This window comes from Piliocolobus tephrosceles, chromosome 17, assembly GCF_002776525.5.
Source record: "Piliocolobus tephrosceles isolate RC106 chromosome 17, ASM277652v3, whole genome shotgun sequence".
Classification (NCBI taxonomy): domain Eukaryota; kingdom Metazoa; phylum Chordata; class Mammalia; order Primates; family Cercopithecidae; genus Piliocolobus; species Piliocolobus tephrosceles.
The window spans coordinates 67,689,039-67,703,642 of NC_045450.1; the positions used below are offsets into that span (position 1 = coordinate 67,689,039).

General features: G+C 41.8%; 1 protein-coding gene and 1 long non-coding RNA gene across 2 annotated transcripts in view; one reads left to right on the plus strand and one right to left on the minus strand.

Moving 5' to 3' along the window:
• The window catches only part of LOC111552552, a 36,684-nt gene extending 28,994 nt beyond the window's left edge, over positions 1 to 7,690 (minus strand). The window contains exon 1 of the long non-coding RNA XR_002734667.1: positions 7,520 to 7,690. This is a non-coding gene — a long non-coding RNA (uncharacterized LOC111552552). The remainder of the gene's footprint in view (positions 1 to 7,519) is intronic.
• The window catches only part of CDH13 (cadherin 13), a 1,108,439-nt gene that overhangs the window by 357,710 nt on the left and 736,125 nt on the right, over positions 1 to 14,604 (plus strand). The window lies entirely within an intron of this gene.

Consider the following 14,604-nt stretch of genomic DNA (forward strand, 5'->3'; position numbering starts at 1 on the left):
CCTTATTTTATAAATAAGAATTTATCCTTATTTTATAAATAAGAATTCTTATAAATGATAAAATATTATTTACGCCAATAATATCTACACGTTGACATTTTCCAATATTCTGCTTGTAGAACTGTATTAGGTTCCTATTGGGGTATTAAAAAATTACCCCAAACTTAGTGACTTAAAATAACACAAATTTATTATCATACAATTCTGGAGCTCAGAAGTCCTAAAAAATCTAAAGTGTCAGCAGAGCCATAGCAGAGAATCTGCTTTTTTGCCTTTTTCCTGTATCCCTTGGCTTAGGGACTCTTCCTCCATGTTCAAAGCTGAATTTCCATGGTTTCAACTATCAGTTCTATGCGGAAGATTTTTCCTGATTTTCAGGCCAGTCTCATACCCCCAAAGGAATCCGTTCTTATCCTCCCAACTCTTTGTCATTGAAAGTAATGGCAAAAACCGCAATTACTTTTGCATCAACCTAGTAGTTGCAGGCCATCTCCTTGTGGCTGCACTCCATACAAATACAAGTAAACTCATCACAATCCTATAACGACTTCTGTTGCTTGTCTTGATGAACTTCCTTCTACAAATGGCCCTAATGTTCCCTCCATTTTCCAATATTTATTGAAGAATAAGAGTCTTTCTGTCAACTTTCAGTGAGAATAAGTAAATAAAACAGCTTTGATAGGCCGGGCGCAGTGGCTCAAGCCTGTAATCTCAGCACTTTGGGAGGCTGAGACGGGCGGATCACGAGGTCAGGATATCGAGACCATCTGGCTAACACGGTGAAACCCCGTCTCTACTAAAAAATACAAAAAACTAGCTGGGCGAGGTGGTGGGCGCCTGTAGTCCCAGCTACTCGGGAGGCTGAGGCAGGAGAATGGCCTAAACCCGGGAGGCGGAGCTTGCAGTGAGCTGAGATCTGGCCACTGCACCCCAGCCTGGGCGACAGAGCGAGACTCCGTCTCAAAAAAATAAAAATAAAAAACAGCTTTGATGGACACCCCCATGAACCTGAGTGAAAGGGATACTCGTTTAAATCAGCTGTTTCATTTGCTAAGCATGGCGGCCCTGAGAATATGCCTCCCAGAGCCTCCCCGACAGGGAACATGACTGACACATGACCCCAGATGCTGCACTCTGAAGTCCATGACAGCATATGGGCTGAGGCTACGCTTTTTATTATCTTTCCTCACCGAAGACTTCAGCAAGGGAGGGATACTAAGGCAGATCTGTTTCTGGGAATCTTGTAACTCGTTCAGTAGCTGATCTCGGCTCCAGGTTTCCCTGTTGTCTTGCAGGACCTTCCTTAGACTACAAGGACTTCCTACCATGGGTGGGAAGCTGGACTGGGCAGCCCACAAGACTTTCTGTCTCAGACAGTTGTATAAATTCAAAAGTCCCAGCAAGTTTCTAAACCTGGCAGGTCACCTGAATCACGTGGGAGGCCATCAAACCCCCCCAAGTGTTCTAAATTTGGATTTCAAGGGAAGGGCTTGAAAGGAAGAGCAAGGAACCTGGATTAAACTCTAAAACCTTCTTTCCCTTACAATTGAATTAGCCAATGTAATTTGAAAACCACACTGCTTTGCTGAACAAAATTCCTGGAACCACCCCAGATTTGAAACATCATTCACCTGTGTCTTCACACTGGCAATGTGTTATGCTATCAGAAGTTGAATTGCTGGTTTTAATGTGTTTAAGACAATGTACCTCCAAATCTGGCAGGACTGAGTTTAAATTCCGGCTCTGCTACTTATTGTCTGAGTGATCTTGAATAAGATATTCAACTTCTCAGAACCTCAGATTTCTTAGCTATAAAATAAGGATGGTAATGACACCTTTTTTCCTAAATTTATTGAGATTATCACATGGGGTAATGATAACAGTTAACACTCATTTTCAACTTGCTATGTGCCAGTCACTATTTCAGCTCATCTATTAGCTCATTGGTTTGTAACAACTGTCTGAAGTAGGTTCAGCTATGATTCCCACTTTACAGATGAAAAGGTGGAGGCATCAAGAGGTTACATAACTTGCTAAGGCTTGCACAGCTAAACAGGATAGAGCTGATATTTAAACCTAGGCAATTCAGTCAAAATGTACTTTTCGGGATAATATGCTTTATACACACATACTATGCTATCTGTGTATAAAGCACTTTACCCAGAGCTTGGAACACACTATGGGCTCCATAACTATTAGCTAATGTTATAATCACTGCTTTTACCCAGGGACTTACAGTGCAATTGTCACAGCTCTCCAGCATCTGCAATATTCCTACTTAGCTGCTTGCAAAGCCGGAACACCTGTGTCTTCATGCCCTCTCCTTTTTGTGCCCAGCTGCTGTCTCAGTGATGAGCAGGACAGCATGCATGGATCATTAACTTACTGAGACTGGGAACGTCAAATTCAAGACCTGTTGAATAAGGTCAGTAAGTAATAGTAGTTGCTGTATTTCTCATAAGTGTTGAAAAGGAATCCTTTCAGAAATAAAATATGAACTCTTTAATCCTAATGTATTTTGACTTCTTCAGGATGCACAGGTGTCCGGGAAACTGAAGTGTCAGTATCTCTGGGACCTTAGGAGAACTTCTTTTGAATCTAAAGGAGGGGGAGTTGAAAGGCATCTCTATTATAGCAAAAAGAAATTAGAGGGCTGATTCATCCTATTCTGTAGGGAAAGCAGAACTCTGCTCAGAGATCTTGAAGTAAGTAAAACGTGGTAGTTACTTTTGGAAGAAAATAAAGTACCATCGAACGCAGAATCTGATGGTTTCAGTGAAGGTAATAAATGGTGCTTTGATGACAACTATATTCATTAGACATATTTGTGGCTTTCCTCCTCCTTTCTCTTACAGATAAATTCTCACTCAGGCCTACAGAGATAAGTGCGTGGTTTTAGAGATCGTCAGATCTGGGTTTAAGATCACTTTTGCTACTTTCCATATGTGAGATCTTGGGCAGGACCCTCCCCCTCTCTGAACCTTGGCCTCCTTCTTTCTGAAATGTTGGTAATGGATATGGTTTGGATATTTGTCCCCACCCAAATTTCATGTTGAATTGCAATCCCCAGCATTGGAGGTGGGGCCTGGTGGGAGGTGAGTGGATCATAGGGGCAGATTTCTCCTGAATGGCTTACTACCATCTTCTTGGTACTGTCCTCATGATAGTGAGTGAGTTCTCATGAGATCTGGTCATTTAAAAGCACATAGCACCTCTCACTTTGCTCTGTCTTGCTTCTGCTCTAGCCATGTGATGTGCCTGCTTCCCTTTCACCTTCCACCAGACTGGAAGCTTCCCGAAGCCTCCCCACAAACAGAGCAGACACTGGCATCATGCTTCCTGTAAAGCCTGTAGAACCATGAGCCAATTAAACCTCTCTGCTTTATAAACTACCCAGTCTCAGACACTTCTATATAGCAATGTAAGAATGGATACAGTAATACAATAATACTCTTACACTTACTGTAGAGATGTTGTGGGACAAAGTAAGACAATGTGTAAATGCAATCTGTGCCTGCAAGTTCAGCCAGGCACTCTGTAGAGACTCATACTGGACCTAGGATGCTGTGAATTTTCATATTGGTACGTCTGAGCCTGAGTAACACTTGGCAACCAGAGTGAACCCCAGAACTGGCTTATGCTGAGGTCAATGACAAACCTTTGACATTTGATGCAATCAAAACCAAGCTGCTTTGTTTAAAATGCTTATCAAATACCTACCATGCAAACTGTGAATGTAAAAGAGTCATTGTCACAAAAGCCCTTTTTCAGAATCTCTAGCTTGCCAATTCTCTCAGATTTCTTATTGCCCTCTAGGTCAAAAACACTGCAAAATTTCAGTCCTTTACCACAACAAGCATTTATTTCTGGCGTACACACCCGAGTGTTATCTGGAATGTGGCTGCTCTAAGCTGGGCCTCTGCTGGGCTTAACTCTAAACTATGGGTTGGGCTAAGGTCTGCTCTCTATGTCTCTTATTTTTCTAGGGATAGCAGAAATAAAAGAGGCAAGCGCAACCACACAAACACATCTCAAGCCTTTGCTTGAACTACATCCAATAGTACCTGCTGGTCAAACTAAGTTACAAGGATAACCCAACTGTAAGACCATGGCAAGGTGATGAATGTTTACAAATACTGCAAATGGGCGAAGAATTAAGATCACATCTCTTTCTATCATACCTGGAACTCCACATTTCCCAGTGCTTTTAAATTTGTATGAGTTAGGTACTTTCAAGTCATGTAGAACATACTCACCTGATTTGGGTGAGTTAAGTCTATGGAAAGAGGACAGAGAACTTGTAAGGAGACACTTATCCCATCTATTCCATCTTATCTTGTTGGAATTAGAATTTGGGGATTCACTCCTCAGGGACAAAAAGCATTCAGGCAGGAAAGTGCCTGACACAAAATGGCTACTCTGGAAACGTTTATGGAGAGGACACTGAATTAGTGAGGAGCAGCTGTAGCACTGGTCACCTTGCCATTTTCCCAGAAAAAGCCTCCATTTCTTCCTCCTCTATGGTCATCAATATACTCATGATTCAACTTCCCTGTCTTCTTTGGTTCTTCCAATTACTGCTGTATCCCTTAAACTCCCCAAAAAGATAGAATTCTGTTGCATTAATTAGCTACCTTTCTGTCTACTGGGCAGAGATCCTATGACATGCTGCCTCGTTGGCATGAATCAGACAATTTGTGTTTTGTTTTGTTTTGTTTTGTTTGTCTGTTTGTTTTTGAGACTTTGAGAAGGAGTCTTGATCTGTCTCCCAGGCTGGAGTACAGTGTCACAATCTTGGCTCGCTGCAAGCTCCACTTTCTAGGTTTAAGCAATTCTCCTGCCTCAGCCTTCTCAGTAGCTGGTATTACAGGCGCCTACCACCACACCCAGCTAATTTTTGTATTTTTAGTAGAGACGGAGTTTCACTATGTTGACCAGGCTGGTCTTAAACTCCTGACCTCAGGCGATCTGCCCATCTCAGCCTCCCAAAGTGGTAGGATTACAGGCATGAGCCACCACACCAGGCCGTGAATCAGCCAGTTTTAAAAGGCTTCTTTTTAAGTTGCTGGTCACTGGTTCAGTCGTGAAGATTGTAAGGACCATGCAAGGAATTCCCTATGGCTGCATTCTTCAGCAGGGATCTGCGTGTTTACTATTGCTTAGAGACTCAAGGGTTTTGTGTTGGCTTGCCCCGTCTCTTGCTTTGTGATTCTGCCTCTTGGGATTTGGAAAGATAACCTCAATCCAGCACAGAGAGGTCTTTCTCCCTTTGAAGTGTTCATCATGATCTGATGAGTCAACACTGCCTTGTCTCATTGTTTCCTACACTAGCTGGCTGGAATGCTACCCTCCCTACAGAGCACTCCCTGCCAGAGCATGATACTGCCACTGCCAATTGAAGTACGGCAATGTTTTTACATCTTGTAGCAAAAACCCTCCTTCCTCAATCATTGAAGACTGATGAGGATAAAAGGCAGCTGGGCCAAAACCAAAGCAATATAACCCAGGGGCGTGTGTGTACATGCATATGTGGTGTATGTGTGCATATATGCATGCAGTGTATGTGTGAGCACACATATGTGTGTGGTGTGTGTGTATGCATGCACACACATGTGTTCTTTTTAATATAAAGAAATGCCTTTAGAGAATGAAATGCATTGGGGGCATCTGAGGTGAGGACAGTTGAGGGAATGTTTTTTGTTTTTTTCTTGGCAAATCAATGAAAGATGGAAGGATAAGTATGGTGACCCCTAGTGTGAAGTAGAGAAATTGGAGGCTGGAGTTATAGAGGCAGAGCCTGAAGAATGCGGAAGCTTCTAGCAGAGCTGAAAATGTCCATAAAGACTAAGTAATCAGCCAGGCACAGTGACTCATGCTTGTAATCCCAGCACTTTGGGAGGCCGAGGCGGGCACATCACTTGAGGTCAGGAGTTCGAGACCTGCCTGACCAACATGGTGAAACCCCATCTCCACAGAAACACAAAAATTAGCCAGGCATGTTGGTGGATGCCTGTAATCCCAGCTACTCTGGAGGCCGAGACAGGAGAATTGCTTGAACCTGGGAGGCGGAGGTTGCAGTGAGCCAAGATTGCACAACTGCACTCCAGCCTGGGAGACAGTGGAACTCCATCTTAAAAAAAAAAAAAAGAAAGAAAAGAGCAAGTAATGAAGGGCAGATTCAGGAGTGAGACTGGATGCTCTCTCAGTAGACTGCTGTGTCTCACAAGATAGGAGGTATTCTGCTGATGAAAGCCAAAGACAGAGAGGACATCAGGTCAGAACGTTCCATGTGAGACTCTGCGCTCCTTGAAGCCTCCATTGTCTCATTTCTTTTTATATCTCCCGTGCCAAAGACCTAAGTAAGCCCTATGGACATTAGATAAATAAATTAACTTATTAAAGAATGAAAGAGTGAACTAGTAAGTTAATTTGAAATTGAAATATAGGATAAGGCCTGCACTTACACAGAGAAAATCAACTTTCAAAAATGTACAAAGCAGACAAAGGGGAGAGGGAGAGGGAGAATGAAGACTGAATGGGTATCTAACTGCTACCTGGAACATGGCACTGTGAGTAGCTGAAAAAGGAAGATGACCCCAAGGAATGGGGCTGTCTTTGGGGCCTATATTTATGTTGATGTCACTCACAAGTATAAGTCTGCATTCCTGGGTGTCCTAGACAAGCATATAGTTTGCACTTCATATTACCTTTCGTGTTAGTAATCACTGATTTTGAATCTTAGCTGACTGTGGAGGTTCTGTTCTGCCTTTGACATGGCAGTGTGAGTTGGAGAGGGATAGGGAGATGAAGAAGCCACATGTCCCAGGAATATCAGGATCCTATAAACTTATTCTGGGTGAGGCAATGGCAAGGGTGACCAGCAAAGTGGTGCCTGAAGGCTGGGAATCCAGTCATGTCAGTTTTTGTTTGTTTGTTTCTCTCTGGCACTTTCTCTAGTCCCAGAGCCTAGATGAGGCTGTGTGGACCAGTGATGCAGTGGAGACTTGAATTTTCTCTATTAGTGCAGAGGATGAAGAAATCTCAGCAGTCATGCTGTATTCAAGGTGCAGGATATTGCCAGCTTCTGTTCTCAATGCTGGCTCTCCTAGATTAACCCACCAATCCAGAAGTGACTTGTTTTCATCCCCATCCTGGTCAGTGACTCTTTAACCAAGCAATGTGATTTACATTTAGATGTTAGTTTCATCCCTTTGTTTCTTAATGAAGCTGCCCTTGTTAAAATCCCTGGGATCTAATTATAGAAATTCTCTCCAGCCCCGGCTCTCCGTTCAACAACTGCTTAGCAAATTTCTCATAAGTCCCCCGACTTTTTTTTTTTTTTTTTTTACCAGCTCTCCTCAATAGCCATTTCTTGTCTTCAAGGTGTTTTGAAGCCCAGAGTCTTTTCTTGTCAGCCAATTCTCTTATTTCAGCCCTTCAGTGAAATATCTATATACTGGATCACATCATGATTTTTCTTTTTCTCTGCAACCTCCCCCTTCCCCCTGAAACAACTTACCCTTATCTGTGTTCCAACCCCAATCTCTAGTGACTAGAAGTCAGAGAGCCAACTGCCAATCATTCTAGAATTCAGCATTTTCAAAGTTCACCTTTGGAATGGATAGCCTCTTGTTCTGTAGAAAAACAAGGATCCTAGAAAAAACATCCAAACTACATTTCAAGGAGGATGACATCATCTTTATATTTCCCTTGGAATGACTCAGGAGTGAGGAAACAGGAATACATTACTGTGGTTCTCACTCATCTTGGCCTACCAAACTGTCCCATCTTTCTAGGTATAGCCCATCTTGTGAGTGGGTTCACCTGGGTCCCTCGTGGACTTACGTTCAGGATTTCACATCACTTGGATGGCAGTCTAGCCAAGGAAGCCAAAAGTTTCCATATCTTTCTTGCCATTTGTGTGGGTTTTTTCGTTTGAGTTTTTCTTTGGGACAGAGTCTCACTTTATCACCCAGGCTGGAGTGCAGTGGCACAATCACGGCTCACTGCTGCCTTGAACTCTTGGGCTCAAGTGATTCTCCCACCTCAGCCCCTTGAGTAGCTAGAATTACAGGTGCATGCCACCAGGACCAGCTATTTATTTATTTGTCGTGGACTTGGGGTCTTGCTCTGTTGCCTAGGCTGATTTTGAACTCCTGGCCTTAAGTGATCCATCTTGGCCTCCAAAGTACTGGGATTACAGGTGTGAGCCACTGCGCCCCATGGCATATCTCTTTAAAATGAAGACTTTCTTATCAGATTTCAGCACCAAGGCTCATACATGTGTTGACTCAAGAATTAAAGGGCTTTAGTTTCATGTGCTGGCACTATTCAATGGCTCTGGTTTGAGAACAATTTTGAAACCATACTGGTCTCATTAGAAAAGAGGGCAGGAGTGGTGCCTGCCAGAGATAGGGCGTGAGGAAGCAGTGGTAGCATCTCTGCCATGCACCTGTCATCCTTGATTTGATAAAGACCAGAAGCACATCTGATCACACCACCTTGCACAATGGCCTTCTCTGAAGCAACAGTGACAACTTAAATGACCTGGAAAGCTATTTCAAACCAATAGCAACGCATCTACCAAGAGTTCATTATTAATGACACATTCAACTGAAAAATTGATCACACACTCTTGTTAGGTATTACATGGGTCACATTTGTAATAATTTTGGTTTTTACTGCTGAAAGACAAATTTAAGGTAAAAATCAAATAGTTGAAAAGTACATATTTTAATATGCCTTCCTCTTAACATTCCTCTAGTAAGGGGGAAGATGTAGAATTTTTATATAAATTGGCCAGCCTTATGTTGATTTATCTTTAATGCAGATTTCAACTCCTTCACTTCAGATGCCATAAACTGCAAGGCCCTTGTTCAGTCTCGCTTTTCATCTCTTTCCTGCCCAAGTCCAATTTAGCTCTTATGAAACAACCAGACTACTGCAATCCCTCATCTCACAGCAACCTCCAGGACATAATTTATAAAACTTTCCCTCAACATGTGGGTGGCCAAATAAGTGATCAAAGGGCAAGTCATGATCTGAGGGCACGGTAATCTCAAGCAACTGCTGATGTGAACATTGCGCGTGGCACGGTGAAACTCAAAGGACTGCTGATTTTGGCAATAAAAACGATTGTGTCTATAAACCGAGAGAATTATAGAAGTTTGAGCACAGCTGATCTTAGCCTTGAACATGGTTTAGGAAGAGAAAAGGAGAAATTTAAAACCTTAGTTCTGCCAATTTAACAAAACCACTTGATATCATTATCTAGGATGCAAGTGATATATACAAATTTACCAGAACTTTTTCCATTAATCAAAAAGAAGGTAGTGTATGAGCTGGAGGGTCAATCGTGTCAAAAATTTCAGAAAAGGATGAGGAAACCATTTCTAGCAGATTGTGTTCCACTGAAAGGAGCATTGAGGAAGTAGAAGAGTATTTCATAGAAGTGAAATGGCACTGATTAACCTCATTAAGGACATGACTTCCTCATGCTTTAATAGGAAGTGGTAAACTTCAGAATGAGACCAGTACTATGTCAAAGTATGTCCTAGCCCAACCTCTGTTGTGAGCTAGCTGGGCAAGCATGGCCTTATCTGTTTCAGTATCCTTATTTGTGAAATGAAGAGCTTGGCCTGAAACCAGCAGTTCTCAAACTTTCCTGGGCATCAGAATCACCAAGGACATTTGTAAATGTTTTAAAAGTCAATTTTCAAGACTCCATCAAATGGGGATTTTGATGTATACAATCAGAGTTAAATATATGTATATATAAAAAAATCTTTAGGGTAAAGTTTCATGTCAGTGAGACTTTGTGCTCTATGTGGAGAGAGACTGGTTAACAACCAGTCAAGGAGCAGGGTGGGGATATAATTCAGAATTCTAGAGATAATCTAGCATTCTAGAATTCTACAGTGTTCTGGAATAATACCCAAAGGTCAAAAAGCTTTAACTAAATGTTTGTATGATCAATAAATTGGTCTGATTTAACATTAGCCTATAAATACATTTTTTTAAAGCAAATGCTTAAGTTCAGTACTACATGACAAGAGGGTTATATACCAAAAAAACAAAAGTTACTATATGGTTCTTGGCATCAAGCAGATTAAAGTCTACTTTGAAACAAAGTCGATAATAAGTAGTTGACCCCATAAAAATTAAGCAATAATGGGAAGAAGTTCAGAGGAACAGAAAATCAATTCATGCTGAGAAGATAATCAAATTATTGGTAAAAATGAAGGTGCTGATTAGGCATGTCCTTGGCTACAGAAGGACTCAGGATTGCAGGTTTAATGACCTTTAGCTGAGACCACCCCATGTGTCCATCTGCCTCAAGATACTCTAAGTCTCTTGGCTGAAGCAAAGTCTTCCTTAAACAGGGCTTCCGTTGGGCCATGCCAACTATTTTTTTTTTGTTTGTTCGTTTACTCGAGACTTACCAGGCCCTATCTTCTGATTCCACATTGGATCTTAGGTAGGTTAATTCAGTTAATATATTAATAACTGTCTGTACTCTTTCTGCTCTTGATATCTGCTTCTGTCTGTTAACAGTTTTTGACTATTCTTTGTGGGTTAATTTCACGTTTTATCTCCCAAAGGCAGCCCAAGTTCCCTCCTTTCCAGATGTCTTGGGCTCTCCCACCATAGAGCACTGGTGCTGCCTATACTGCTGTTCTTGATTTCAGAGAATATTCTACATCTTACAAATACTTACGCTCATTAAACTACTGATTTAAGTTGTTGCAGGTTTTGAGTTACCACTGGCTTTTGACTCAGTTGAAAAAAAAAAGAATGGTCCAGGGTGAGACAGGTGTGTCAGTTGACCCCACGAGGACTATAGGAACTGATCTTAGATTTCCTCACCAGCCTCTTTGCCAAGTCCAAATTCATGATCATTGTGAAGTAGCATTGGGCAATGTTTGAAGAAGTTTTCTGTAAGAATCTATTTTGGATTAATAGCAAATAATTGCAGATGAGTCAGCATTAAAGACATGTTATATCAGACTGTGTCTTGTAGTTCAGAGGATGCTGCTTCTCAGATGGGACTTAGCTGAACACTTTTTACACTTCTGGGGAAGTGTCTATAGCATTGTACCAAAAAACACAGAAAACAGGCCACTGAAACAAACACCAGCAGACATAGCGCTGGCAGGATCTAACAGCAGGTTTTCCTGAAATGTCATTTTGACAGGGTTATAGTCAGGTGGAATCTCTTAAGCACAGTGCTCACCTGGCGCTTGGTTCTTTAGTGCACAGAGAGGGGACTGCAGAGGATTAACACGGAAGAAGGACGCACTCCCCCTCCGTTGTTACCCCTCCCTGCAAGATCCTGAAGTCCTGATTCTTTCCCCATCATTATATCCCTTTTCAGGAACGGAAATGTCTTCTGCAGAGCCAGCCCATTCACTCTGGTGCTGGTCTCAGGGGAAGTACAGCATCTGCCTCCCACCCTCCATCTAATTACCCATCTGTTTGTGGGGAGGGGAGGGATGTTCTATTCCCCTTCTCTTCCCAAACATTTTAATGTGCTGATGCATGAAGACGACAGCAGCTGCACCTCAGAACCCATCCTTTGTGCATCATGCTCACTGGCTTTGCTTTTCTGTTCAGTTCTTGGATGGAGCTCTTTATAGCTAGAGACCCACATCTCTAACTCTTCCTCATCATGACTTAATACACCTTGACCCTTGCATTAGACTGCCCCAGATTCCATGTTGCTCACTGATTCAAGCCTCAGCGGGGTGCCTGAGACCCCCACCTTTAGGAAGGGGCAGGGATTTCCCTGCTCTGCTCTTGGCCTAGGGCTTCTATCAGCACCAGCAAAGACACCATGGAGAGCGTAGCCTTTCATCCTAATCTCCCAAACTTTACTCAACTAATGGTCCCTTTGGTTATTTCTCTCTCACTCTGGAAGCCATGTTTAGAAAGAGCTGATGTACTGAACAAATTGCACTTAATAAATATTCATTCATTTTCCCTCTTTTTAAAAATTAATCAAGTTCTCTGTAAGGAAGAAAAACTTATTAGTCTTTGACAAATGAAAAAACCAATCTACACTGATATCTACATTGATAGTATTCAAGCCCCAAACACTTCTTAGCTGACTCAGATAATCTGGTTAAGGGGAACTTTGTCAGTTTAGTTCAGTTTTGTGAAATACTGACGCATCTCAGACCACTGTTAATACCTGAGTAAAGTGTTAAGAGAATAACTTTGGACATAGAGACACATGGGTTTCATTTGGCCACATGCTAGTTACATGACCTTGGGCAAGTTTCTGAACTTGATGCAACTCCATTTCTTCACGGATAAAATTGGGATAATTATACTATTGATCCTGTAGGATTATCCTGAAAATAGAATGCATAATGTTTACGAAGCACTTCGTACAAAGAGGCATAAAGCAAGAAGTGAGTAAATGTTAGCTGCTGCTATCTTTATTCCTGTCATTTTAATCACCACTATCAATTATCATCACAACCCAAGTGGCTCAGGGATGGAGGGACCCCAACTAGGATGCTCTCTCCATTCTAGGGGAAACATTTATTCAGCTCAACTGTGGCCAGCACTCATAGTGAATCCCACTATGGCCATCCTCCGTTTTTCAATAGCAAATTTTGCTGGGCACATGGTCACTCAGCTAAAGACTACTTTCTCCAGCCACCTTGCATCTAGTTGTGGCCATGGAACGGGGTGACGGCCAATAAGATACTAGTGGATGTGATGTTTGCACATTAATCCATGCCTCTGAGACTTAAGAAATCTATTTTCTCTTCCTATTTTTCTCTTCTTCAGCTGAAACACAGACATGGTGATGAATCAATCTTCAGTTAAGCTGAAAAGGGTAACATGGAATAGATGGCATAGCAACAGGTTGCATCCCCAATACCATCAAGCCACCATTCCAATTCTGGACTGCCAACCTAGACTCTTAAATAAGGGAGAAAAAAGTTCTTGTTACTTTAAACTACTGAGTCTGATATCACCTATTATAACACCATGGTGTATCGTAAAAACACACCAAACAACTATTTTCAAAATAGATGTGATACTTCTTCCCACTTATACAACTTCTGAAAGCACAAAGCCATTGCATTCCCCCACCCAGCTTGGCATGGTTTACCTCTGATTGGATATAACTAGTTGATAACAGGGATCATGCTGCATCCATTGAGGAGAAAGATTATTCAGCCCCCTCACGGGCTGCTGGGAAATTGATATCTTTTAATTGTGAGAAAGTACATTGTGTTTACATTTTACACAGTGACAAGAGGAAGGTCAAATCACAATCCTCACACCCTTTATCAAAACCATGCGCCCCTGTTTGTCAAGTGAGATTCAAAGTGGGATGAACTTGGAAAGTTTCCATCTTCCTGTTTTCTCCCTTGTTTGTTTATATGGCTGTGCTTTGCAAGATTAAAAGGCTTACTGGGAGAAAGCATAGCAGAAGGAAGTAAAACCTTCAGGCAGATGAAATAACTCTTCCCTTTTAGGAAAAAAGGCAATTAGTCATTTGAGGTTTTCTGGGTGGGGCAGTGAGTAGGAGGTCATTATATTCCTTTCCTGTTGTATATTGAAAATCAGCTGAGAAGTAATGAAAAGGGTAAGAAAAAAAAAAAAAAGAGTAAGCCTCCTTCCTCTCCTGACGGCCTCTACCCCATGACTCATCAGCTTCCTGAACTGGAACAACACTGAGCTTTATGACCATGGAAATGTCAGCTCTGAGAACAGTGCATGCTTCTTTGTGTGAAGATCTTAGGCAGCTGTGCAAAAGCCAGCCCAGGATCCAGCATGGTCCTGCTTTATCTCTCTGTCTGGCTAGTCTCCATGTTCATTAGAAATGTCTGATTTCTTGACAAGCACTCTTTGGATTTGCTGTGGAGTCAGGTCATACATTGATATTAGCAAAAATATTAATGATAGCAACAACAAAAACAACCTTGTTTAAGTTTTACACCTTATAAGGGGGCAATATTAGCCTTGTAATAAAAATGAGGCAACTGCAACTTGGAAATATTAGGAAATTTGTTTAGGATATCTTAGAAAATCACAATGAGAGTGATGATGATGACAATGATGGTAGCAATGGTGATGATGATTATTATGGTAATAATAATTATGATAGTGATGGTGATGTTGATGATGGTGGGGGTAATGATGATGGTGATGGTGGTGATGAAGATGATAGTGATGGTGATGGTGGTGATGGTAATGATGATGGGGATGATGATGATAATAGTAGTGATGGTGATGGTGGTGATGGTAATGATGGTGGTGATGATGATGGTAGTGATGGTGATGCTGATGGTGGTGATGGTGATGATGATGATAGTAGTGATGGTGATGGTGGTGATGGTAATGACAGTGGTAATGATGATGGTAGTGATGGTGATGATTATTATGGTAATGATAATTATGATAGTGATGGTGATGATGAGGATGGTGATGGTGATGATGGTGATGGTAGTGATGATGATGATAGTGATGGTGATAATGATGATGATGGTGGTGGTCATGGTGATGGTGTTGGTGGTAATGGTGGTGATGACGATGGTAGTGATGGTGATGGTGGTGATGGTAATGAGGATGGTGGTGATGATG